Genomic DNA, 26,835 nt, shown 5'->3' on the forward strand with positions numbered 1-26,835 from the left:
TACAGACATTGTTTAAACCACTTAAAAACATGTGAAAAATACATTCTTATTCACTTGGACACCTTTGTGTATCCCTGTTGTTTATTAGGGGCCCTCTTATGGCTTCTATTTCAGTTATGTTTAGGTAAAGTTGGACCCTAACAATAGGGTCCAATATCAACTTCTCAGACATACCAGAATACATGGGTCAATAAGAATGTATCATAGCAGATTGTGAAAAAATACATGCCTAATGAATCATGCTTAGGGTTGATGTATTTTGTGCTTCACTCCTTCCAATAAGGAAGCCCAAAATTTGTGCGTGTCACTCTAAGCCTTGACATTGCAAGTTACTTCAGGTAGACATGGAAAAGAAAAGATTTAGAAGCAGTCTGAGACATAGTATTTTCCAAACGCTTGGTTATCCCAGGATGTCAATTAGGGCCCTAGTGTCATTTGATGAAATTGCTTTCACTTGTGGATTCACCCACAGCTTCCATTTATTAGTGTATGTAGCAACCCCAAGGTTTTAATGAACCTTGCAAGTAAAAGCAATGTGAGAGTCATGATTGTCTTTAAGAGCTTTTAGCTTACAATTGAGTTCAGCTTTCATTTCCCAGTGCCTGCTCTGCCTGTGTTGCATAGAGCTTGGCAGGAAAGCACAAGCTCTCACCACAGGTCTTGACTCCAGAGAGAACTGTTCTTGATTGGAGCTTAGAAAAAGATAAAGTTAGCATTTTCCTGTCTCCCGTTTTCATGAGTTTCTGTGTAGCAAGGATAGGAGTGAGTTCTCTCCCTCTCTGAAGATCTTCAGGCTTGATTGTGCTGGTACCTCAGGTAAATGGGGTTTGATGATAGGTGTATGAAAATCTTTAGGAGAAATACTAGAGCAGGTTATTTTTCCTGACACAGGAACTCCAAGAAAAGCTAGGAGAAGAGATGGCTGGTTCTATGGTAAGTCTCTGCTCAGCAGCTACGCTCAATTTCTTCTACAATATTAGATATTACTTTGGACACTTTTACTCTTCTGCTCATCACAATCTTGCCTAACAAGTTCATTTCCAGTGACCTTTCCTTGCCTTTTCTTCTCATGAGAGTCATGATTGTGCGTTTAAATATATATCATCTACATAGCAATAAATTCCCTCCATTTTTTCTTCCAAGCTGATTTTTATTAGGACAAATAATCTCAATGAACTAATAATGTTCATCACAGAGGTTTCCATTGTATGTAGAAACTTGCTTTTATGCAATTCATAAAGCAACCAACCAGTTTCCTCATATAAAAGGAGGAAATTCAAGTGCATGGCATATACTCCATATGAGGTACACTTGGTTCACTGGTTTATGTCAATGCTCATTCAACCACATTAATGTCTAGCAAACTCACCTATTTATGAAAATGTGGAATTAAAAGTGGCGTGCTTTCCTGTACCCCAAAGCTACACATATAAACAAATGGGAATGAGAATATCGCAAGATTTTCCGAGATCTGCCTAATGTTGTTTGTGGGTCTCTGCATCTGTTTTCCTCAGCTTCTGGTTGAAGCTCAGATGACTGTTTTGTTAGCTGCCTGTGTCCAAGTATAACAGAAGATTATTACTAGCTTAAGAAGTGAGCTCTCTCCCCTGGAATGGGATACAAGTTGGGCCAGTCTTTAGTTGGCTTGGCTGAGGTTTTGTGGATGGGTTTATGTTTCCTTTACTGCAGTAGAAGTAGGAGGTGGCCACCTCAGCTCCATATCACCCACTGCCAAGGAGTCTGAGCTAGGGTCACCAACATAGACACCTGGGAGTTTACCCCATACTTGAGATGACCCCTGTTTAATATCTGTTTGACCTCTGAGCCCTTTAACCTCCTATACCCACACCTGATCCCCTTTCTCCTTTCCCCCTCCCACCAACATCCTGCCCTCCATCCACTTCAGGTTTTTATTTTATTTTCTCTCTGGGGTGAGATTCAAACACCATCCCTTCAGCCCTCATTGTCACTAAACTTCTTTGGATCTGTGTAATGTAGGATGGCTGTCCTGTCCTTTATGGCTAATAAGAATTTATATATGAGTACACACCGTGAATGTCTCTCTGGTTCTGGGTTACTTCACTCAGGATTATTTTATCTAGTTTCTTCCACTTGTATACAAATTTCATTATGTCCTTGTTTTTTTTTTATATAGCTGAGTAGTAGTCACTGTGTAAATATACCACCTTTTCTTTCCTTTATTTTTTAGACCATGTAATTAATTAAATAATAATCACTGTATTGTCTGATCCCAGCCTGCTTTCTCTTCTCCAACAAGTCCAACCTCATGCCCATTTCTCACATTACGTCTCTCATTCTTCTCAGAGAATCGGAGGACTCAAAGGGTTCCAACTTGTTAAGGTACTTTAAGTCACTGCAGGACTAGGCACATTCTCTCCAACTGAGGACAGAGAAAGCAGTCCAGATAGAGGGTTCCAGTGTTAGGCAACAGAAAGCCTCTACTCTCATTGATAGAGAATCCACATGATGATCAAGCTGTACATCTGCCACATATATGTAGGAGATATAGGTGCAGCCCATGCATGCTTTTCGGTTGGTTGTTCACAATCGGTGAGCCCCCGTTGGCCCAGCTTAGTTTACCCTGTATGTCTTGTTGTAGTGTCCTTGACTCCAGTGTCTCCCTCAATCTACCCTCTCAGTCTTTCACAAAACTCATAGAGCTCATCCTACTGTTTGGCTGTGTGTCTGTGCATGTTTCAGAAGAGAGTTTTGCTAGGTGCCTGCCTGCGAGGATAGCACAGTTTCATTAATAGTGTCATGGGTTGGCTCTCTCCCATAGTGTGGGTCTCAATTTGGACCAGTCATTAATTTGCCATTTTCTCAAACTCTGTTCCAACTTAATCTCTAAACTTATTGTGGGTGAGAATATTTTGAGTCTTAAGGTTTTATGGATGAAGTAGATTTTTCTATTTGAAATTATTTCGTTTGAACTCTCTTCACATTTACTGTCTTTTTATAAAATTCAGTTTTCCGTGTGTAGGTTTTAAAAAATTATTTTTATCATCCTTAATTTTGTGTTTTCTCAGGTATCAATCAGACTACTTAATCTCAGCTACTTAAATTCATTCTTTTTTAATTTTGTTGAGTTTTACTTTTGGGAATTTTGATTTCTTTTGTAATTTTTCTCCTGGATATATTTCATGAATATTATATTTATTCCTTCAAATTGTTTCCCACAATTTATTAAACTAATTATCATTAGCAAACCTTTCTATATGCCTACCAGATTTTGGAGTGGAGATCGTGACTTGATCATCCACAGTGTTTGCATTTTTGCAAAGAAATCTTGTCATGTGGACTTTTGTTATTTTTGTGTCTGATATGGACAGGAACTTTGGGGCAGAAGAGAGGCTTTGTGTGCATGTGGGCCCTAGAGATTGGATATAGGTCAGTTAAATGAAATCAGGTATACAGTGAAGGCTGAGCTGGTGTAAAGGATGTACATCCTTTCCCAGTGAAAGAGTGTCAAGGTAGATCTGGCTGGGTAGAACATTTATCATTGTAGTGGGAGATGCAGATGGGTTGAATTTAAGGTATAGATGGCTTTCCCCTGGAGGACATCTAGAGTTAGATTATAATACAGGCTTGAGTGGTTAGAATCATTCAGGACTTGGATGCAAGGTCCAGGCATCCTTTGAGGGCTGGGGAAGCTATGGTAGGGAAGGACAGGCTGACTCCCTGGAGAGAGATATGGGAGGTTTGACTGAGTTGATAGATTTGATATGGTATCAAGAAGTCAAATCTTTGGAAATAATGATTCTATTGATGGGTTGAAAAATTCATATCTTTACCCAATGTATTTAAACAGTATATATACTGTTCTTCCTCTCTTGAATTACATTTCTAGTTTATGTCTAATTTGTTTTATTATTATGGTTATTTTTCATAAAAGCCTGGTAAATCAAGGTAGTAGTACTAATGGGCCAATTTTATGGCCCCCTAGATGTGAAATGAATAAGATGCCATTGGCTGTCATTAGCAAAAAGGCTCTAAATCTCACCAAACTGAGGGCTCTTGAATCTTGTCTTTTCCTTCTTTGTTATTCTCTAACTCTATTGTTTCTTTTGTTTTTCTGTCATGTGCTGTAACATTATATGAAAAACACCTCAGATTAGAGAAATATTTTCCCTCTTAAAATCACCGTGTAATCAATCTCACCAACAAGCAAACTAAACACCGACTGGTCTACTTCTCCTGGCCCCTGTCTTCCCCTCCCATACCATTTCTGCTCTCCTGAGGCTTTTCCTACCCCTGATCCCCCACCGCATGCAGGAAGTTGTCTCCTGTACCAATGACTTCAAAACTGTTACCACTTTTTCATCTATTAGTTTTAGTGTATCTGGTTTTATGTAGTTATCTTTGATCCATTTGGAGTTAAGTTGTGTGCAGTATATAAATTTTGATATTTTACATACTTCTAAATTTCAGACATCTAGTTAGATCAGCACCATTTGTTGAAGATGCTTTTTTTCCCCATTGTATGGGGAATTCTGTTGGAATTTTAATAGGAATTGCATTGAACTATAGATTGTGTTTAGTAAAATGGCCATTTTTATTATGTTAATCATATTAATCCATGAGCATGAAACTCTTTCCATCTTCAGTTATCTTCTTCAATTTCTTTGTTCAGGACTTCAATTTTTTGTCATTCAGGGCTCTCACTTGCTTGGTTATTTATACAAGTTTTCATTTGCTTGGTTAGTTATAATATATATATATATATATATATATATATATATATATATATATATATATATATATATATATATATATATAATATATTCCAAATGTATAGTATCCAAAATATACAAGGTATATTTAATTCTGTTTTTTGCTACTAAGTATTTTATTAAATTAACTCATTCAGATTACATCTTAATTACTATCCTTTCACTTGTATCCTCCTCTTCCTCCTTCCCTTCCTCTTTCACCCACTCTCCCTACACTAGGTCTTTGACAAAAGGGGACCTCCTCTTCCACCATATGGTCACAGTCTCATCTTGGTAGCCTGTTTATCCTTTCTCTGAGTGCCACAGGCCTCCCCACGAAGTGGAAGCGGTTAAATATCGGGCACCAGAGTTCATGCCTGAGTCAGTCCCCACTCTCCACAGTACTGTGGATAATGTCCTGTCCCTTGGCTAGATCTGAGTAGGGGTTCAATGTTTACTGCATGTATTGTCCTTGCTTGGTGCAATAGTTCGAGCAGAACCACTTAGGTCTAGATCCACCCATCATGATATTCTTCTTGTGTGTTTCTAGAACCCTCTGGATCCTTCTTTTTTCACATTCCCTCATACTTGTCTCATTTAGAGTCCCAATAGGAGGTACCCACATCTAATTCTATCTCCTGTTAAGTGAAGAATTTCATGGGACATCTCTTTTGGACAAGTGTTCAATTATAAGTGAGTATTTACCATGTGAGTCTTCGTAGTTCTAGGTTAACTCACTCAGCATGATCCTTCCTAGTTCCATCCAATTTCCCACAAATTTCAGGATTTCCTTGTTTTTAGTGGTTGAGTAATATTCCATAGTATAAACACACTACAGTTTCTTTATCCGTTCTTCGACCGAGGAACATTTAGGTTGTTTCTAGGTTCTGGCTAGTATGAAAAAGGCTGCCATGAACATCGTTGAGGACATGTCCTTGTGGTGTGGTGGAGCATCTTCTGGATATATTCCAAGGAGTGGAATAGCTAGGTCTTGTGGTAGCCCCATTTCCAGTTTTCTGAGAAAGTGTCAGATTGTTTTCCAAAGTGGTTGTACAAGTTTGCACTCCCGCAAGCAATAGGAGTGTTCCCCCTTCTCCACGATCTTGCCAGCATGTGGTATCACTTGAGATATTGATCTTAGGCATTCTGATGGGTGTAAGATGGAATCTCAGAATCGTTTTGATTTGCCTTTCTCTGATGATTAAGGACGTTGAGCATGTCTTTAAGTTTTTCTCAGCCATTCATTTTCCTCTTTTGAGAATTCTCTCTTTAGTCCTGAGCCCCATTTCTCAATTGGGTTATTTGGTTGGGTGGTGTTTAATTTCTTGAGCTCTTTATATATTTTGGATATTAGACCCTTGTCAGATGTAGGGTTGTTGAAGTACTTTCCCCAGTCTGTATGCTTTTACTTTGTTCTGTTGACTGTGTCTTCTCCCATCAGTAGCTTCTCAGCCTCATGAGGTCCCATTTATTAGTTAATGACCTTAAGGTCTGGGCTCTTGGTGTTCTGTTCAGGAAGTTGTCTCCTGTGCCAATGTGTTCCAGGCCCTTTCCTATTTATTCTTTTAACACATTTTGTGTCTCTGGTATTATGTTGAGGTCTTTAATCTACTTGGACATGAGTCTGGTGCATGGTGATAAATATGGGTCTACTTGCATTTTTCTACATGTAAACATCCAGTTAGACTAACACCATTTGTTGAAGATGCTATCGTTTTTCCATTGACTAGATTTGGCTTCTTTGTCAAAAATAATGTGTCCATATGTGTGTGGCTTTATTTCTGGGTCTTTGATTTGATTCCATTGATCAATGATCCTATTCCTATACCATGCTTTTTAATTACTGTTACTCTATAGTATAGCTTGAGATCAGGTATGGAGATTCTTCTGAAAGATCTTGTATTGTAGGGGATATTTTTGAATATTCTGGTTTTTTTTATTTTTCCATATGAAGTTGAGTATTGATCATTCAACGTTTTTAAAAATTGTGTGGGTGTTTTAATAGGGATTGCATTGAGTCTGTAAATTGTTTTTGGTAAGATGGCCATTTTTACTGTTACTTCTCCCAATCTATGAACAAGGGAGATCTTTCTATCTTCTGATATCATCTTCAATTTCCTTCTTCAGAGATATGAAATTTTTTTCAAACAGGTCTTTCACTTGGTTGGTTAGAGTTACTCCTAGATATTTTATATTGCTTGTTCCTATCGTGAAGAGTGTAGTTCCCCTCATTTCTTCTTCTGCATGATTGTTCTTTGTATATAGGAAGGCTGCTGACTTTCTTGAGTTAATTTTGTATCCAGCCATTTTGCTGAAGGTGTTTATCAGCTGTAGGAGTTCCTTGATGGACTTTTGGGGTCACTTATGTATACTATCATATCATCTATAAATAGGGATTATTTGACTTTCTCCTTTCCCATTTGGATCCCTTTGGTCTTCTTTTGTTGTCTTATTGCTCTAGCTATAATTTCAAGTACTATTTTGAAGAGATATGGAAAAAGTGGACAGCCTTTTCTGGTTCTCAATTTTATTTTTATTTTTATTTTTTCCATTTTTTATTAATTTATTCATAATACATGTCAGTTGTTAGCCCATCCCTTGTATCCTCCCACTCCTTCCTCCCTCCCGCTTCCCCCCTATTCCCCTCTTCTATGTCTGTGACTGAGGGAGACCTCTTCCCCCTGTATATGCTCATAGAATATCAAGTCTCTTCTTGGTGACCTATTATCCTTCCTCTGAGTGCCACCAGGTGTCCCCACCCAAGGGACATGGTCAAATATGGGGCACCAGAGTTTGTATGAAAGTCAGATCTCCTTCTCCACTTAACGGAGGAGAATGTCCTGTCCATCGGCTGGTCTGGGCAGGGGTTCGAAGTTTACTGCCTATATTTTCCTTGGGTGGTGCCATAGTTTGAGGAGGACCCCAGGGCCCAGACCCACCTGTAGTTTTCCAGGACCCTCTGGATCCTTCTATTTCCTCATTCTCCCAGGCTTCTCTCACCTAAAGTCTCAATAGGATGTCCTCCCCTCTGACCCACTTTCCTCGTGGGGGAAAGTTTTTCATGGGGACGTACCACTTGGATTAGTGTCTAGATATAAGTGAGTATATACCATTTAACTCTTTTTGCTTCTGGGTGAAATCACTCTTTATGATAATTTCTAGTTCAATCCATTTGTCCACAAATTTCGTAAATTCCTTGTTTTTAATAGCTGAGTAGTATTCCATAGTGTAGATGTACCACAGTTTCTTTATCCATTCTTCTACTGAGGGACATGTAGGCTGTTTCCATGTTCTGGCTATTATGAATAAGGCAGCTATGAACATGGTCGAGCATATGTCCCTGTTGTGTGGTAGTGCATCTTCTGGGTATATTCCAAGGAGTGGAATAGCTGGGTCCTGTGGAAGCCCTATTCCCATTTTTCTGAGATAGCAACAAATAGCTTTCCAAAGTGGTTGTACTAGTTTGCAATCCCACCAGCAATGAAGGAGTGTTCCTCTTTCTCTGCATCCTCGCCAGCATGTGGTGTCAGTTGAGTTACTGATCTTAGCCATTCTAATGGGTGGAAGATGGAATCTGAGTGTTGTTTTGATCTGCATTTCTCTGATGTCTAAGGACTTCGAGCATTTCCTTAAGTGTTCCTCAGCCATTTGATATTCCTCTGTTGAGAATTCTCTGTTTAGTTCTAATCCCCATTTCTCAATTGGGTTATTTGGTTTGGTGGTGTTTAATATCTTGAGTTCTTTATATATTTTAGATATTAGACCTTTGTCAGATGTAGGGTTGGAGAAGATCTTTTCCCAGTCTGTAGGCTGTCACTTTGTTCTCTTGACAGTGTCACCTGCCTTACAGAAGTTTCTCAGCCTCATGAGGTCCCATTTATTAATTGTTGACATTAATCTCTGGGCTGTTGGTGTTCTGTTCAGGAAGTTGTCTCCTGTGCCTATGAGTTCCAGACTCTTCCCCACTTTTTCCTCTAAGTGACTTCGTGTCTCTGGTTTTATGTTGAGGTCTTTAATCCACTTGGATTTGAGTTTTGTACAAGGTGACAAATATGGGTCCAGTTGCATTTTTTTACACACGTTGTTGAAGATGCTATCCTTTTCCCATCGAATGGATTTGGCTTTTTTGTCGAAAATCAAGTGACCATATGTGTGTCGATTCATATCTGGGTCTTAGATTCGATTCCACTTATCAAACAGCCTGTGGCTGTGCCAGTACCATGCTGTTTTAATTACTATGGCTTTATAGTACAGTTTGAGATCGGACATGGAGACTCCTCCGGAGCACCTTTTATTGTACAAGATTGTTTTAGCTATTCTGAGTTTTTTGTTTTTCCATATGAAGTTCAGAATTGAACTTTCAATGTCTTTTAAAAATTGTGTAGGTATTTTTATAGGGATTGCATTGAATCTGTAGATTGCTTTTGGTAGGCTGGCCATTTTTACTATGTTAATTCTCCCGATCCATGAGCAAGGAAGATCATTCCATCTTCTCATGTCATCTTCAATCTCTTTCTTTAGAGTTTTGAAATTTTTTTCAAACAAGTCCTTCACTTGCTTAGTTAGAGTAACTCCTAAGTATTTTATATTGCTTGTGACTAATATGAAAGGTGTATTTTTCCTAATTTCTTCCTCTGCAAGCTTGTCACTTTTGTATAAGAAGGTACAGACTTTTTTGAGTTAATTTTGTATCCAGCCAATTTGCTGAAGGTGTTTTTCAGCTGTAGGAGTTCTCTGGTGGAGTGTTGATGGTCACTTATGTAAACTATCATATCATCTGCAAATAGGGATAATTTGACTTCCTCCTTTCCCATTTGAATACCCTTGATCTCCATGTGTTGTCTTATTGCTCTGGCTAGAACTTCGAGTACTATATTGAAGAGATATGGAGATAGTGGGCAGCCTTGCCTTGTTCCTGATTTTAGAGGAATTTCCTTGAGTATCTCCCCATTTACTTTGATTTTGGCTATTGGCTTCCTATATATAGCCTTTATTATGTTGAGGAAAGTGCCTTGTATTCCCGATCTCTCTAAAACTTTAAACATGAATGGGTGTTGGATTTTATCAAATGATTCCTCTGCATCTAAAGAGATGATCATGTGGTTTCTTATTTCCAGTTTGTTTATATGGTGGATTACATTGATGGATTTCCATATATTAAACCATCCCTGTATGCCTGGAATGAAGCCTACTTGGTCATGATGAATGATATCTTTGATGTGTTGTTGTATTCGTTTTGCAAGTATTTTATTTAGTATTTTTGCATCGATGTTCATCAGAGAAATTGGTCTGAAATCTCTTTCTTTGTTGAGTCTTTGTGAGGTTTAGGTATGGCTTCATAGAATGAATTTGGTAATGTCCCATCCCTTTCTATCTTTTTGAGTAGATTGGAGAGTATTGGTATGAGCCCCCCCCCCCTTGAAGGTCTGGTAGAATTCTGCACTGAAACCATCTGGCCCTGGGCTTTTTTTGGTTGGGAGACTATCAATGATTGCTTCAATTTCTGTAGGGGAAATGGGACTATTTAGCTTGTTTATCTGTTCTTCACTCAACTTTGGCAAGTGAAATTGATCCAGAAAATCATCCATTTCCCTTAGATTTTCAAATTTTGTGGCATATATGCCTTCAAAGTAGGATCTTATGATTCTTTGTATTTCTTCAGTGTCTGTTGTTATGTCTCCCTTTTCATTTCTGATTTTGTTGATTTCAATACTGTCTCTCTGCCTTTTAGTTAGTTTGGCTAATGGTCTGTCTATCTTGTTGACTTTCTCAAAGAACCAGCTCTTGGTTTTGTTGATTCTTTGGACTGTTTTCTTAGTTTCTAATTTGTTAACTTCACCCCTGAGTTTGATTATTTCCAGATGTCTACTCCTTTTGGGTGTTTCTGCTTCTTTTTTTTCTAGGGCTTCCAGTTGTGTCATTAAGGTGCTTATGTGTGATGCTTCCAATTTCTTTTTAAAGGCACTTAGTGCTATGAATTTTCCTCTTACCACTGCTTTCAATGTATCCCACAAATTTGGGTATGTTGTTCCTTCACTTTCATTGAATTTCAGAAACTCCTTGATTTCTTTCTTTATTTCTTCCCTGACCCAGGTGTCATTTAGCAGAGAGTTGTTTAGTTTCCACATACGTGTAGGCTTTTTGTTATTTCTGTTGTTGTTGAATTGCAGCCTAAGCCCATGATGATCTGATAGGATACAAGGTATTATTTCAATCCTCTTGTATCTGTTGAGGCTTTCTTTGTGAACTACGATGTGATCAATTTTGGAGAAGGTTCCATGGAGTGCAGAGAAGAAGGTATATTCTTTCTTGTTTGGGTGAAAGGTTCTATAGATATCTGTTAGATCCATTTGACCCATGGCATTGGTTAATGATGTTATTTCTCAGCTTAGTTTCTGTTTCCATGACTTGTCCTTCAGTGAGAGTGGGGTGTTGAAGTCTCCCACTATTATTGTGTGGGGATCGATGTGTGGTTTAAGCCTTTTTAGCAGATCTTTTACAAATGTGGGTGCCCTTGTATTGGGAGCATAGATGTTCAGAATTGTGATGTCATCTTTGTTAACTTTACCTTTGGTGAGTATGAAGTGTCTGTCCTCATCCCTTTTGATTACCTTGGTCTATTTTGTTCGATATTAAAATGGCTACACCTGCTTCCTTCTTGTGACCATTTGCTTGGAATATTTTTTCCCAACCTTTTATCCTGAGGTAATGCCTATCATTATGGATGAGATGTGTTTCTTGGATGCAGAAGAATGTTGGATCTTGTTTATGCACCCATTCAGTTAGTCTGTGTCTTTTTATTGGAGAATTGAGACACTTGATGTTGAGAAGTATTAATGACCAGTGACTGTTAAGAGTCTTAATTTTGATATTGGTTCCAGTCGAGCGTTTGTGTAGTTGTGTTTTTGCCTTGGTATACTTATCTATTTCCTGAGTAGTTTTGTTTGTAGCTTGACCCTTTGGGATGGAGTTTTCCCTCTAGTACCTTCAGTAAAGCTGGATTTGTGGATAGGTACTGTTTGAATTTGTTTTTGTCATGGAATATTTTGTTTTCTCCATCAATGGTTATTGATAGTTTTGCTGGGTAAAGTAGTCTGGCCTGGCATCTGTGGTCTCTTAGGGTTTGCAGCATCTCTGTCCAGGCTCTTCTGGCTTTTATGGTCTCTGCTGAGACGTCGGGTGTAATTCTGATAGGTTTGCCATTAAATGTTATTTGGCCCTTTTCCCTTGCAGCTTTTAGTATTTTTTCTTTGTTCTGTATGTTTTGTGTTTTGATTATTATGTGACGGGCAGTTTTTCTTTTCTGGTCAATTCTATTTGGTGTTCTGTATGCCTCTTGTATGTTTATAGGCATCTCTTTCTTTAGATTGGGGAAATTATCTTCTATGATTTTGTTGAGAATAATTTCTGGGCCTTGGAGTCTGATATCTTCTCTTTCCTCAATGCCTATTATCCTGAGATTTCTTCTTTTCATGATGTCCTTAATTTCTTGGATGTTTTGTGTCAGGAGTTTTCCAGATTTGGCATTTTCTTTAATGGTTGCTTCAAGATCTGTGATTGTATCTTCTAGACTTGAGATTCATTCTTCCATCTCTTGGATTCTGTTAGAAAAGCTCAGCACTGTGTTATTCGCCTTCTTTTCTGAGGTCTCATGTTCTCGTTTTTCTTCTGTCTGTGTGTTTATCATTGAACCCATTTTCATCTTCATATTTTGAACAGATTTTTTGATTTCTTTCATCTGATTTTTTCGTATATTCCTGGGCTTCTTCCATTTTCGCTTTATAGGTCTTCAGATCTTGAACTGTTTTATTTATTTCTTTTATCTGGTTGTTTACATTTTCCTGAAAAATTTCCAGTTCCACTCTATGTACTTCTTTTACGTGTCGCACCTGCTTGGCTGTGTCTCCCTGCATCTGATTTCGAATTTTATTTGTTTCCTCCATTATCATCCTCATTACCCCTTGGTAATTTTCTTGAGGTCATTTTATTGTGTTTCCATTGCATTTTATTTCTCTGGGTTTTTCTCTTTGGGATAGCTGGAAACTGGAGAAGCCATGTTGTTTTGGGGTTTCTTGCGTATGCTTTTACGCTGTCCTTTAGACATCTCGCCGTCTCTGTTTTTGTTGGGTAACTTCCAGAGTTGGGTAGAGGGAGTCTGATGATAGATTCACTTGTTTGCTCATGATTTCCATAGGCTGGAAGCCCTGATACTTCACTGGTGTGGATGGCAGGAGGTTAGCCCTGTCGTTTTGGACTCTCACAGCCAGTGATCCTCAGTTCCCCTTTGCTGTGGGTCCTGCAATCGTTCTGGGTCTCTGAATGAGCGTTGGATCAGGCCAAGGTATCCACAGCCTTTTGGGTCCCCTGCCAAGTCCAGCCAGGGATACTGGGCCCGAACCACGAGTCGAGCTCAGCTAGATTCTCAGGGCCTGAACCGTCTGCCACAGCAGGAGAACTGTGATTGTGCTGAGCAAGTGCCTAGGGTGGAACTGAGCGCTCCGCCCAGCTTGTGTCACAGCAGGAAAACTGGGGCTGTGCTGAGCTGGTGCGTATGTTAGAATTGGTTGCTGAGCTGAGCCAGTGTCTCTGCGACACAGCTCACTGAGCAAACCCAGGACTCTGGAGCTGAACTGTCTGCTGAGTCCAGTTTGGGTCTCAAGGCACCACACGACCCAAATCCTGTCTAGACTCCCCTCTCCCGTAGCAACTCCCACCATCCACCACACCAATCACCTCCACTGGAAGGCTCTGAGCTGCAAACCTCAGCCACCGCCACTGGTGCCGCTGGTACCGCTGGTGCCACTGCTGTCTCTGCCACTGCTGCTCAGATCTGAGAAAGTCCACGTTTCTCCCGTGTGCAGTGGCATGCAGGTCCTCCACACCCTGCTCCCTCCGAACTGTGGAGCACTTCTGCTGCCGTGGTGTGGAGACCTTTGTGTTCCTGGCTCAGAAATCTGTGCAATTCCTTGAATTGTTGACTGGAGCTTCCAAACATGGTCCACCCTGCTCGCCACCATCTTGGATCAGCCCGTTGGTGTGCTTTTTGTTATTTCTATTGTTGTTGAAGTCCAGCCTTAGACCATGGTGATCTGATAAGAGACAAGGTATTATTTCAATCTTCTTGTATCTGTTGAGGTTTGCTTTGTGACCAACTATGTGATCAATTTTAGAAACGTTCCATGGGGTGCTGAGAAAAAAGTATACTTCTTTGTGTTTGGGTGGAAAGTTTTGTAGATATCTGTTAGAGTTGTTCTTACAATCCTAAATTTCTTCGACAACAAGAGAAGTTAACTCCTGACAACACCCAGCCAATCTCAAAGATGATGAGCATCAAAGAGCCTCCTTATGGACATGGCTTCAAAGGTGGCAAAATAACCACTGGGCAAAACATCCTCGTTCCACCACTAACAGAACCTGCCTAAAAATGGGCAACTTAGATGCAGGCAGAGTCGACGGCCGCACCCTTCCAAGTCAGGGTAAGCAAGTCCTCAATATTTTCTGCCCTGTGAACAAGTCTGGCAGAAATACTTGGCCAGAAAGCTGAAGATGAGGCTTCAACCTTATAAAGTATATTGGGCGACTGGTCAGGGAGTAAACTGTCTTAAGTCAATTTGTACATTTTGGAAACTGCTAACCCACACTGCTGATTGATGCAGGAATTTAAGTTTTATTCCTTCTCAAGTCTCTGAGGGGCATTGAAGACAAAATAATATAGTTCAATATCCAAGTTTAGCTGGTTAGGGGACAAGATAGTTTTAGATCAAGATAAAGAAGTTAAGTTATTAGAGTTGAGATAAGATAGATATTCAATCTCATTGGGAAATCTAGACCCAACAAGACAGGAAAAACACTTGCTTCCAAAGAGACGAATGCAGATGGCCAAATCACTATGAATGTAACATATATAGAACTCATTATTTTCCTGATTGTCACCTGGTTCTCCCTGCTGTATGTAGTGTGTTTTATACATGTGTAATAAAATAAAAGTATATATAAAAAAGAAATCATTCTCCATATGGTATGAATGAAGATTTATGGATGTCTTTTTTTGCATATACAAAGAGCAGAATACCAGAAATTAAAATCTTAGAAGGATAAGCAATGTTTATATGCTAAATATTTAGCTAACATATAGAATAATTTGAGGAAATCATCCAGTGATTTAATAGGTTAGAAGGAAAATAGGTTACAGACATTGCACACATGGTCGAACTGATGGTCCCAGAAATAAAAATATTTATCAATTAAAGAAAATAAAAGGTATTCCCACATTTGGTAGATTTATGCAAGTGGATAAGTAAGAAGCTGAATATTTGATTGCCTTAAATTAATAACTGTTGCTTTCAAAGTGTAATTGAGGTTATTGGAGTGAACTAAACAACTAAAACTTACTATATGTATTGTCTATTCATATTATTCCCATGGAAGCTGTGGGATTCCTTCTGTTTGATTCATTCAAACAGCAAACAGTGTACTCGCTTCGGCAGCACATATACTAAAATTGGAACGATACAGAGAAGATTAGCATGGCCCCTGTGCAAGGATGACATGCAAATTCGTGAAGCGTTCCATATTTTTAGGACATACTAGTGGGACTCTAGATGAGAGAATCATGGGAGAATGGCAAAGTAGAAGGATCCAGAGGGTCCTAGAAGCCTACAAGTAGAACATTATGATAGGCAGATTTGGGCAGAGGGGTCCCGCTCAAACTAAGGCACCAGCCAAGGACAACACAGGCGGTAAACCTTAAACCCCTACCCAGATCTAGACAATGGACAGAACACTCTCCACAGTAGAGTGGAGAGTGGCATATTACTTTCTCACATACTCTGGTGCCTCACCTTTGACCATGTCCCCTGGAGGGGGAGACCTGGTGGCACTCAGAGGAAGGACAGCAGGTTACCAAGAAGAGACTTGATACCCTATGAACATATACAGGGGGAGGTAATCCCCCTCAGGAACAGTCATAGGGGAGGGGAATAAGGGGAAAATTGGAGGGAGGGAAGAATGTGAGGATACAAGGGATGGGACAATCATTGAGATGTAACAAGAATAAATTAATAAAGTTAAAAAAAACAAACATCAAACAGCAAAATCATCATTAAATTGGGCTATAAAAATCTCCCATCTTTCCTCCAGTGGACTATACGCTGTATTGAGATCGTCATTCTTACCTGCTGTTTTCTGCCTCCTCTGTCTTTACATAGGTTTTGCTGATCCAAATAAGTGACTTGTGCTTTTCCAACAAACTCTACAAAATAATTTACATAGTCATAAAATATTTAATGGGCAATAATTCTCTAACATATAGCAATTAGTAACTCAACATTTGAAGATCTCAAGTAGAAGAAGAGGATATTGGAAAACAAAGCACCAAATCATTTTTAGGGAGGATGGAAGGACTCCAAGAATTCAGGAACACCACAAGGAGGCCATCAAGCCTGAGGATCTGGACCAAGGTGCGGGTGAGTGGCTGCACAAACTGTTGCACCAGCCAGCACCAATGCATGCAGGGAACTTAGACTCTGTTCAGATACAGCCAATGCAAAAACTCATTCTCTATGATTGTAGAGGGAGGCATGTCTGCCTCTGATAGCAACTCTTTTTTTTTTGTTTTTTTCGAGACAGGGTTTCTCTGTGTAGCCTTGGCCATTGTGGACTCACTTTGTAGACTAGGCTGGCCTCGAACTCACAGCGATCTGCCTGCCTCTGCCTCCCAAGTGCTGGGATTAAAGGCGTGCGCCACCACGCCTGCGACAGCAACTCTTATGTACCCAGTTTGATCACTTCCTCTTGGATGGGAAGTGCTACAGGCACACAGAGAACAGAAATGAAGGCTATCCAACTGAGACCTGATAGGAGGAGGAAGAGCCCCACCCTTGTCATCAGCGGTCTAGGGCAGTGGAAGAGGGTGAAAGAGGGAAGGATGGAGGCAGCAGATACAAGTGAGGGGATAAAACTCGTGATGTATTATGAGTAAATTATAATAATTTTTAAAAAGAACGTTGTGCTGATCCATTAGGTAAAGCTCTCAAAATTGAAATGAAGTTAGAAGAGGCGTGGTAGATGTCTAAGGCTGGACTTCAACAATAATAGAAATAACAAAAAGCATACCAACACGTGGAAACTAAACAACTTTCTACTTAATGACACATGGGTCAGGGAAGAAATAAGGGAAGAAATAAAAGACTTCCTGAAATTCAATGAAAATGATGGAACAACATATCCAAATTTGTGGGACACATTGAAAGCAGTGCTAAGATGAAAATTCATAGCACTAAGTGCCTTTAAAAAGGAAATGGAATCATCCCACATAAACAACTTAACAACACATCTGGAAGCCCTAGAAAAAAAAGAAGCAGAAACACCCAAGAGGAATAGACGCCTGGAAATAATCAAACTCAGGACTGAAATCAATAAATTAGAAACAAAGAGAACAATCCAAAGAATCAACAAAACCAAGAGCTGGTTCTTTAAGAAAATTAACAAGATAGACAAACTGTTAGCCAATCTAACTAAAAGACAAAGAAACGCTATCCAAATTAACAAAATCAGAAATGAAAAGGGAGACATAACAACAGACACCGAAGAAATACAAAGAATCGTAAGAACCTACTTCAAAGACATTTATGCCACAAAATTTGAAAATTTAAGGGAAATGGACAAATTTCTCGACCGATTCTATTTACCAAAATTGAACCAAGACCAGATAAACAAATTAAATAGCCCTATTTCACCTACAGAAATAGAAGCAACCATTGATAATCTTCCAACCAAAAAAAGCCCAGGGCCAGATGGTTTCAGCGCAGAATTCTACCAGTCCTTCAAAGAGGAGCTAATACCGATACTATTCAAGCTATTCTGAAAGATAGAAATGGATGGAATATTACCAAACTCCTTCTATGAGGCCATAGTCTCATTGATACCTAAACCCCACAAAGACCCAACAAAAAAAGAGAATTTCAGACCAATTTCTCTTATGAACATTGATGCAAAAATACTCAACAAAATACTTGCAAAGCAAGTACAACAGCATATCAAAGACATCGTTCACCATGACCAGGTAGGCTTCATTCCAAGAACGTACGGATGGTTTAACATACGGAAATACATCAATGTAATCCACCATATAAACAAACTGAAAGAGAAGGGATTATTTCTAACCTCTTTTACCTGTTGTGGTTTTTTTTAGTGATCAAATGTACGATCACCTTTGGACCAAGGTTCTTTGATGTGCTTAGAAAGAGTTTTATTCCCAGTCTGTAGGCTGTCGCTTTGTTCTCTTGACAGTGTCACCTGCCTTACAGAAGCTTCTCAGCCTCATGAGGTCCCATTTATTAATTGTTGAAGTTAAGGCCTGGGCTGTTGGTGTTCTGTTCAGGAAGTTGTCTCCTGTGCCTATGTGTTCCAGACTCTTCCCCACTTTTTCCTCTAACTGGGTTAATGTCTGTGGTTTTAGGTTGAGGTCTTTAATCCATGGTGACAAATAGTCATCTAATTGCATTTTTCTACATGTAGATATCCAGTTAGACCAGCACCATTTGTTGAAGATGCTGTCGTTTTTCCATTGAATGGATTTGGCTTCTTTGTCGAAAATCAAGTGAGCAAATGTGTGTGGATTCATCTTTGGGTCTTCAGTTCGATTCCATTGATCCACTAGCCTATTGCTGTGCCAGTACCATACTGTTTTAATTACTATTGCTCTATAGTACAGCTTGAGATCAGGTATGAAGATTCCTCCAGAGGATATTTTAGTGTATAGGATTGTTTTTGATATTCTGGGTTTTTTTGTTTCTCCATATGAAGTTGAGAATTGTTCTTTCAATATCTTCAAAATATTTTGTAGGTATACTGTTAGGGATTGCATTGAATCTGTAAATTGCTTTTGGTAAGATGGCCATTTTTACTATGTTGATTCTCCCGATCCATGAAGAAGGTAGATCCCACCATCTTCTGATGTTATTTTCAATCACTTTCTTCAGAGATTTAAAGTTTTTTTTCAAATAAGTCCTTCACTTGCTTAGTTAGGGTTATTCCTAGATATTTTATATTGCTTGTGGCTATCGTGAAGGGAGTGATTTTCCTAATTTCTTCATCTGCCTGTTTGTCATTTGTATATAGGAAAGCTACTGACTTTTTAAAATTTATTTTGTATCCTGCCAATTTGCTGAAGGTGTTTATCAGATGTAGGAGTTCTCCTGTGGAATTTTGGGGGTCACTTATATACAGGGTCACGATTTTAGAGCAATTTCCTTGTGTATCTCTCCATGTAATTTGATTTTGGCTATGGCTTGCTGTATATAGCCTCTAATATGTTCCCTCTTTCCCCGATCTCTCCAAAACTGGTGTTTGATGTTGTCAAATGCTTTTACTGCATCTTAGGAAATGATCATGTGGCTTTTTGTAGTTTATATATGGTGGACTACATTTATGGATTTATGTATCTTAAACTATCCCTGCATGCCCAGAGTGAAGTCTACCTGGTGAATGATATCTTTGACATGCTCTTGCGTTTATTTTGTGAGCATTTTATTCAGTAGTTTTGCATCGATATTCATAAAAGAAATTGGTCTGAAATTCTCTTTTTGTGGGCTTTAGGTATCAATGTGACTGTGGCCTCATAGAATGTGTTTGGCAATGTTCCATCCATTTATGTCTTTTGGAACAGCTTGAAGAGTATAGGTATTAGCTCCTCTTTGATAGTGTGGTAGAATTCTGTGCTGAAACCATCTGGCCCTGGCCTTTTTTTTTTTTTTTTGATTGGGAGACTATTAATGATTGCTTCTATTTCTGTAGGAGAAATAGGACTATTTAGTTTGTTTATCTGATCTTGATTCAATTTTTGCAAGTAGAATCAATGAAGAATGTTGTCCATTTACTTAGATTTTCAAATGTTGTTTCTTCATTTTTATTGAATTTCATAAAGTCCTTAATTTCTTTCTTTCTTCATTCCCTGACCCAGGTGTCATTAAGTAAACCGTTGTTTAGTTTCCATCTATGTGTAGGCTTTTTGTTGTTTTTGTTGTTGAAGTTGTCATAAGGGAAATTGTGCCAAATTTTCTTTTCTTTTTGAGTCTTTGTGTGACTTAGTAGCTGCACATCTCTTGCCTCATGGAAAGTATATTTTAGTGTTCCTTCTATTTTAAGTTTTTGGAATAGTTTAAGAAGTATTGGTATTATCTTTTCTTTGAATATCTGGAATAATTCTGCTGTAAAACCATCTGGCCCATGGCTTCATTTGGTTGGGATACTTTTCATGGCAGCTTCTATTCCCTTAGTGTGTATGGGATTATTTTTTTTGTTAATGTGATATCGATTTAAGTTTGATAACTTGATTCTCTGAAGGAAAACAATCATTTCATTTAGAATTTCCAGTTTTGTGGAGTACAACTTTTAAAGTCAGACCTAATGATTATTTAGGTTCCCTCCATGTCTTTTGTTATGTCCCTCTTTTCATTTCTGATTTTGTTGATATGGATAGTATCTAGCTGTATTTTAGTTAGTTGGCAAAGAGTTTGTCTATCTTGTTGGATTTTCAAAAAATAAACTTTTACTTTCATGACTTCTTTGTAGCATGAAGTTTCCTAATGCTATGAATTTTCCTCTTACCATTGATTTTATTGTATTCCACAAGTTTGGTGACATTATACCTTCATTTATTTTCTTTTTAAATTTTTAATGTGTCTTCATTTTCACTGAATAATTTAAAATCTTTAATTTCTTTCTCTATTCTTCCTTGACACAGTGATCATCTAGTAGAGAGTTGTTGAGTTTCCATGAGATTTTTAGGCTTCCCATTGTTGCTGAAGTCCAGCTTTAGTCTATGGTCATCTTATAGGATGGAAGGGATTATTTCTAACTTCTTGTATCTCTTGTGGCTTTTTTTTTGTGATCAAATATACGATCACCATTGGACCAAGGTTTTTTGATGTGCTTACAAAGAGTTTTATTGGTTTGTGTTTTGAGCAATATTTTGTACTATTAGGCCATTTTGAGTCATAACATTGATTAGTTTCCTTATTTCTCTGTTCAGTTTCTTTCTCACCGACTTGTCCGCTGGTGTGAGTGGAATGTTGCAGCCTCTCACTCTTCATGTGTTGTGTTTAACATGTGATTTAAGCCTTAGTAATCTTTCTTTTACAAATGTGGCTGCCCTTCCTTGTAGGGAAGAGATGTTTAGAATTGAGACATCATCTTGATTGATATTTTCTTTAATAGGTGGAGAAGAGATGCTGTTTCCCATATCTTTTGAATAACTTTGGTTGCACAACTATTGAGTTAGATATTAGAATGGCTATTCTATTCTTTGTAATAGTCAGAAACTGGAAAAACTCAGATGTCTCTCCAGGGAAGAATGGATAAGTGTACTGTAGTACATTTACATTTTGGAATACTTTCAGCTATCAAAAGCAACGACATCATGAAGTTTGAAGACCAATGGATGGAGTTGTAACATATCATTTTGAGTGAAGTAATCCTGGATGAGAGTCATGATATATACTCCCTTACCAGCTTATATTAGCCATATAATAGAGATTAAGCATCGTAAAATCCACATACTTACAGAAGCCTAGTAAGCAGTAGGGCAGTGTGCAGGATGCTCAATTCTCATTCAGAATGGCAACTAGACACTGGAATCTGTTAAAGAGAGGGAAAGTGACAGAAGCCTACCATAGATGATCTCTAGAAGTCTCTACCCAGTAAGGAAATTTAGTAACAGGTGAGTGTCCCAGCCAAACTTTGGTGAGATGGAAGGGAGTCTTATGGGTGAGTGGGGGAATAGAAGGACCTGGGTGGGAAAGGAGCCCCACCAGAAGACCTGCAGCGCCAACAAATCTGGTCTATACTCCTAACAAGGACCATGCATGGAGAGGACCTAAACCCCTGACCAGATGTAGCTGATAGGCAGCTCAATCTCCATAGTGGATTGCTAGTAAAAGGAGCAGGAGCTTTCCCTGCCAGGGACTCTGATGGCTTCTCTTTGTTTACTGTCCCATGGAGTGGTTTCCTTAGCAGGTCACAGAAGAAGAGGACACATGCTGTCTTGATAAGACTTGGAGGGCTAGTGTAAGTTTATAAAGGAGAAGAGTGCCCCTTCTCTGAATATTACAGGAGAGGCCTAGGGGGAAATCAAGGAAGCAGGGACAATGAAAAGATGAGGAAGGAGGAACAAATGTTTAAAAATAAAATTAAATAGAAAATAATGCCTACTCATGCTTGGTTCTTTTGTCCCCTTGTTTGAAAAAGCTTCATCTACTTTTTACTCTAAGGTAGTGTCTATATTTGTTGCTGAGGTAGGTGTACTTCATGATGATGATGATGATGATGATGTCAACTTTTATTTGGCTTTATTGAAAAGATTTTTGACTTATACATTTATTTTATTACACATATACAAAAAAAGGTACATGGAGCAAAAAGAACCATGAAACAATCAGCAACTATATCAATGTTACATTCATAGTGTTTTGGCTATCTGCATTTGGCGACTTTGAAGAAAACATGTTCCTATGTCAGTGAGTCTAAAATTCAGAATGTAAATACATATGTAGCATATGTCATCTCTATCAATTTAAAACATGTATCTAGACCTAAGGACATCTCCAATCCTAAAGAAATAACCTAAATTTAAAACTAAGCTATTTGTCTTCAACCCCATGAGAGACTTAAGAAGGAATAAAATTACTTACCTGAGTAAATAGGAAGTATAGGTTAGCAGCTTCAAACCTGAAAAATAAAGAAAGACTGTTACTTTAACAGTCACACAAAAGTCTTTTTTCTTTCTACTGTCTTTCTCTATCTCTTTCTTCAGAAGTTGAAAGACTTCTTTGTAGACATCCTTCATTTTCTTTGTTAGGTTTGTTCATATCTTATTAATTGTCTTTCAATGTATTATGACCATGAGTCAGTAAGCCATGTCTTCTCTGTATGTTTTTTGTTTTATAGAGAATGTGGTTTATGAAAGTTGATTCTGTATCCTGCTGCATTCCTGGTTTTGTTTGTCATTTCTGAACTTTTTCTTGTAATTATTTTATACCTTTAATAAAGTGTCATATAATTTCCAAACAGGATTACTTTGACTTTTTCTTCCCATTTTTATGTCCCTTGACTTTCCTTCTGTTACCTAATTGTTTCAGGTAGTACTTCAAGCATAATATGGAAATGGAGTGGAGATAAAGTAGAAATGATTGGAACATGCATGGTTTTCACACAGCAAGTGTAGAAGTCAACAGTGCACTAGAGAAGCATACTGAAAATAAAAACCCCTAAAAACACCCTAAAACTAAATCAAACAACATAACAATATAAAAACAAAAAATTGCAATGTAATTGAATATGAGTACACATGTTAAAGATAAAAAAAAGAAAGAAAACATGAAAAAGTACAATAGATAATCACACTGTCAATCAGGGCAATCTTTCATAGTTGTTTTTTAACTTCCTCCTGTCCCTGTGATTATCTATGTAGCATGTATTCTGAAGGACAAGGGGCAGTGTGTAAACTAAGGTCAAACTTCAGAACAAGATTTGTGGGGTGCTGTCCATAGAGTTGTTTAATAAAATTTCTTTTTGTGTGTAGCTTCATGATCAAGTCGGCTTTGATGTGCATGCCATGGCTGAGATATTGATCTACTGGCTGCACCTGTCTTTATCAGTCTGCCCACAATGTTTCCAGCATTTATTCAGGGTTTAGGAGTTCAGTCTCCCTCCAAATCAGCACACTTTGTGTGTCACTGTAGGAGCATTGGAGTCAGCACTTCCTGGTCTGTTTCGTTGGTCTCATTGGAACAATGTGAAGGAAGAATCCTGGTTGGTTTTTGGATATGGCTATTTTGTCTCTTGCTACATAGGTATGAGTTCCCTTTTTATTGACAACTGTGTACGTAGCTATGGTTGCATTTCTATAGCTCATATCTCTCTTCCTGGTATTACTACAGTGGCAATTCTCCATGCAAAATAGAAGCTTGGTTATTCACAGTGAATTTTTCATGCAACTGTACATGAAGAAAGTCTGCCTCTCACATACACACCTCATGTGATCCTGTGCTCTGTAGCTTATGTTGGTCCCACATCACATTATCTTTCATCTTTCTAGCACACAGGGTTGTTAGTATAGGTGGTGGTTTAGAGGTCATCTTGTAGTATAATGCCTATATAAAACAGATGAAGTTTTACAATGAACTCATGTTTTCATTATTGTAGTAAAGGCCTTTACGACTGGGCCCATGATAAAACAGTTATCTTTCATGACAGGAGAATGTGACATTTGATGGTGTGGCCAGAGACTTCTCTCAGGAGGAAGGAGAATGCCTGGACTCTGAACATAGAGCTCTCGATTTCGACGTCTTTTTGGAGAACTGCAGAAATTCTGGTCTTGGTGAGTGAGAGCAGTTTTTAAAATGATTCCTTATTTACTTGTCTCCTTTCAGTATGTTTCACAAGTCTGTTGAATTATTGACATAACTTTCTCATTCTGATTAAAAAACTAATAGGTTCACCGTGTAGATCACAACACTTTCTACAACTTCATGTTGTTCTTAAATGAACAAACAAACAAACAAACACCACCACCAAGAAGAAAAAGTGTTCTCCTTCTGTCAGAGGCTTTCAGATGATAAAAGCTTCTCAGGAAGCAGAGGTGCTCCATGTCCTTCTCCCAAATATATGCTGGGATTTTCCTTTAAGGTGACCTTGCTCAAGTATTATGCATGCACTTACATTCACTTGAGTTTATATGTGCACTGTTATACAGAACACACTGTTTTATCTTCATCATCCATCTCCTCTGATCCTTGCTATCTTTTGTTATCATGTCTTTAACACAGCATTGAGAATCCCTGGAATATATACATATATATATTCATGTCTGCTGCATGATACTGGTGGGTGTGTCTTTTAGTTGTCAAGTTCTGTCAGAAGCCTCCATGATGAAGACTCAGTGATTCAATAGTTGGTGTGTAGAGCAATAAGACATCCAGAATAAATTTACTAAAGTAATATTAGTTAGAAGAATGGTAGTAGTAGGTGATATTCTCTTAATTAGAAGAATTCTTTTATAATTAGCATGAACACTCCATTAATTACTCTATACAATAGAAGCTGAAGGAATATTGTTCAGTTCTTTTAATGGGCACTTTTGGCCTTACAGCTTTAACCACATAAAGGCAAGTTCTGAAGACGATGACTCAGAATATGTGTCTGCTCAGTATTAAAAACACAATAATACACAGAGTACATATGCTTTTCCACTGAATCATCACAAATGTGTTCAGAGTAAAGAGACTTTGCTTACAAGAAACAGTTTTTTCTGTGCCTGCCTGCATGACAAGATCCAAAAAACTTAATAAAAATTAAAACTGACTGGTACAGAAGATGCATTACTAGAATAAATTCAAATAGATGGGAATGTAATAAATATATAAAGGGGTCATTCAGTCATTAAACCAAGGGAGATAAATAAATGAATGAATAAATATGTATATTTGAAACAAAATTTTGCAAGTGTCAATATGTGATGGAATCTTTCTTTCATATTAACATCTTTTTCAAAATCATTCAAGTCAGATGAAAGAAGTCCACAGATACACAAATCTTAAAGAATATCTTTTCATTTCCTTTAAGTTTGTTTATCCAAATTACATACTGGAGACAAGCCATGTAAATAGCAGCCATGTTGAAAACTCTTCAGGAGATTAAATTTCTCCCCAGTGATAAGAATGTTTATTGTAAAGAGACTGTACAACTACAAGGTATGTGGAATGTGCTTCAACACATTTTCATACCTCACTAGGCACAAGAGAATTAGTCTCAGAAGGAAGGCAAACTAATGTAAGGAATGTGGCACATCTTTAGAGAGTTCTCTGTTCAGAGAACACACCCTTACATTCATCATAGGATGATCTCCTGCAAATATGATGACTGTAGAAAATATTTCTGGAGATCCTCAAATATTACTCATATTGCAAAGAAATCTTACACATGTATACAATGTGAAGAGTAATTCTAGAATTACTCAAACTTTAGGAAACACGAGAAAATCTATACTGGACAGAAACCTTACAAATGTAAAGAATGTGGCAAATCTTTTAACCATGTGCATATCTTTATGTTTACCATAGAACCCATTCTGGGAACAAACCTTAGGAATGTGAAGAATGTGGACAATCCTTTTCACCTCACTCAACTACAAGATCACAAGAGAATCCATCCTGTTGACAAGTCTTACAGATGTACAGAATGTGACAAGTCTTTTAAGCATGTCTCAAATCTTTCTGTTCATCAAAGGGTCCACACAGGTGAGAAGCCTTACAGATGTGAAGAATGTGGCAAATGCTTTACCCGTCATTCAAGTCTTCAAGCTCACACCAGAATCCATACTAATGACAAACCTTACAGATGTGAAGAATGTGGTAAGTGCTTTACCCGTCTGTCAAATCTTCAAGATCACACCAGAATCCATACTGGTGAGAAGCCTTACAGATGTAAAGAATGTGGCAAATGCTTTACCCGGGTCTCAACTCTTCACTCTCATCACAGAATCCATACAGGTGAGAAGCCTTACAGATGTAAGGAATGTGGCAAATGCTTTAGCCAAGTCTCAACTCTTCACTCTCATCACAGAATCCATACTGGTGAGAAGCCTTACAGATGTAAAGAATGTGGCAAGTGCTTTACTCAGGTCTCAACTCTTCACTCTCATCACAATACCCATACTGGTGAGAAGCCTTACAGATGTAAGGAATGTGGCAAATGCTTTACCCGGGTCTCAACTCTTCACTCTCATCACAGAATCCATACAGGTGAGAAGCCTTACAGATGTAAGGAATGTGGCAAATGCTTCACTCAGGTCTCAACTCTTCATTCACATCACAAAATCCATACTGGTGGGAAGCCTTACAGATGTAAAGAATGTGACAAGTCTTTTAAGCATGTCTCAAATCTTTATGTTCATCAAAAGGTCCATACTAGTGAGAAGCCTTACAGATGCCACGATTGTGGCCAATGCTTTAGCTGGCCTTCAAGTTTTCAACGTCACACCAGAATCCATACTAGTGACAAACCTTATAGGTGTGAAGAATGTGGCAAATCCTTTACCTGTCTGTCA

The 26,835-nt window shown here is 38.3% G+C and overlaps 2 long non-coding RNA genes across 3 annotated transcripts in view; one reads left to right on the plus strand and one right to left on the minus strand.

The window, feature by feature from the left end:
- Positions 1-26,835, minus strand: part of LOC311606056 — a 169,220-nt gene that overhangs the window by 105,719 nt on the left and 36,666 nt on the right. The window lies entirely within an intron of this gene.
- LOC311606180 lies at positions 889-25,936 on the plus strand. Of its 2 annotated transcripts, XR_014782245.1 has the most exons (4): positions 893-933; positions 23,471-23,581; positions 23,985-24,108; positions 25,850-25,936. It is a non-coding gene; the product is annotated as an uncharacterized lncRNA (long non-coding RNA). The 2 variants fall into 2 exon arrangements; XR_014782244.1 differs by lacking the exon at positions 23,471-23,581 and having other exon boundaries at positions 889-933.

This window comes from Acomys minous, assembly GCF_964271855.1.
Source record: "Acomys minous genome assembly, chromosome: 9".
Taxonomy (NCBI): Eukaryota; Metazoa; Chordata; class Mammalia; order Rodentia; family Muridae; genus Acomys; species Acomys minous.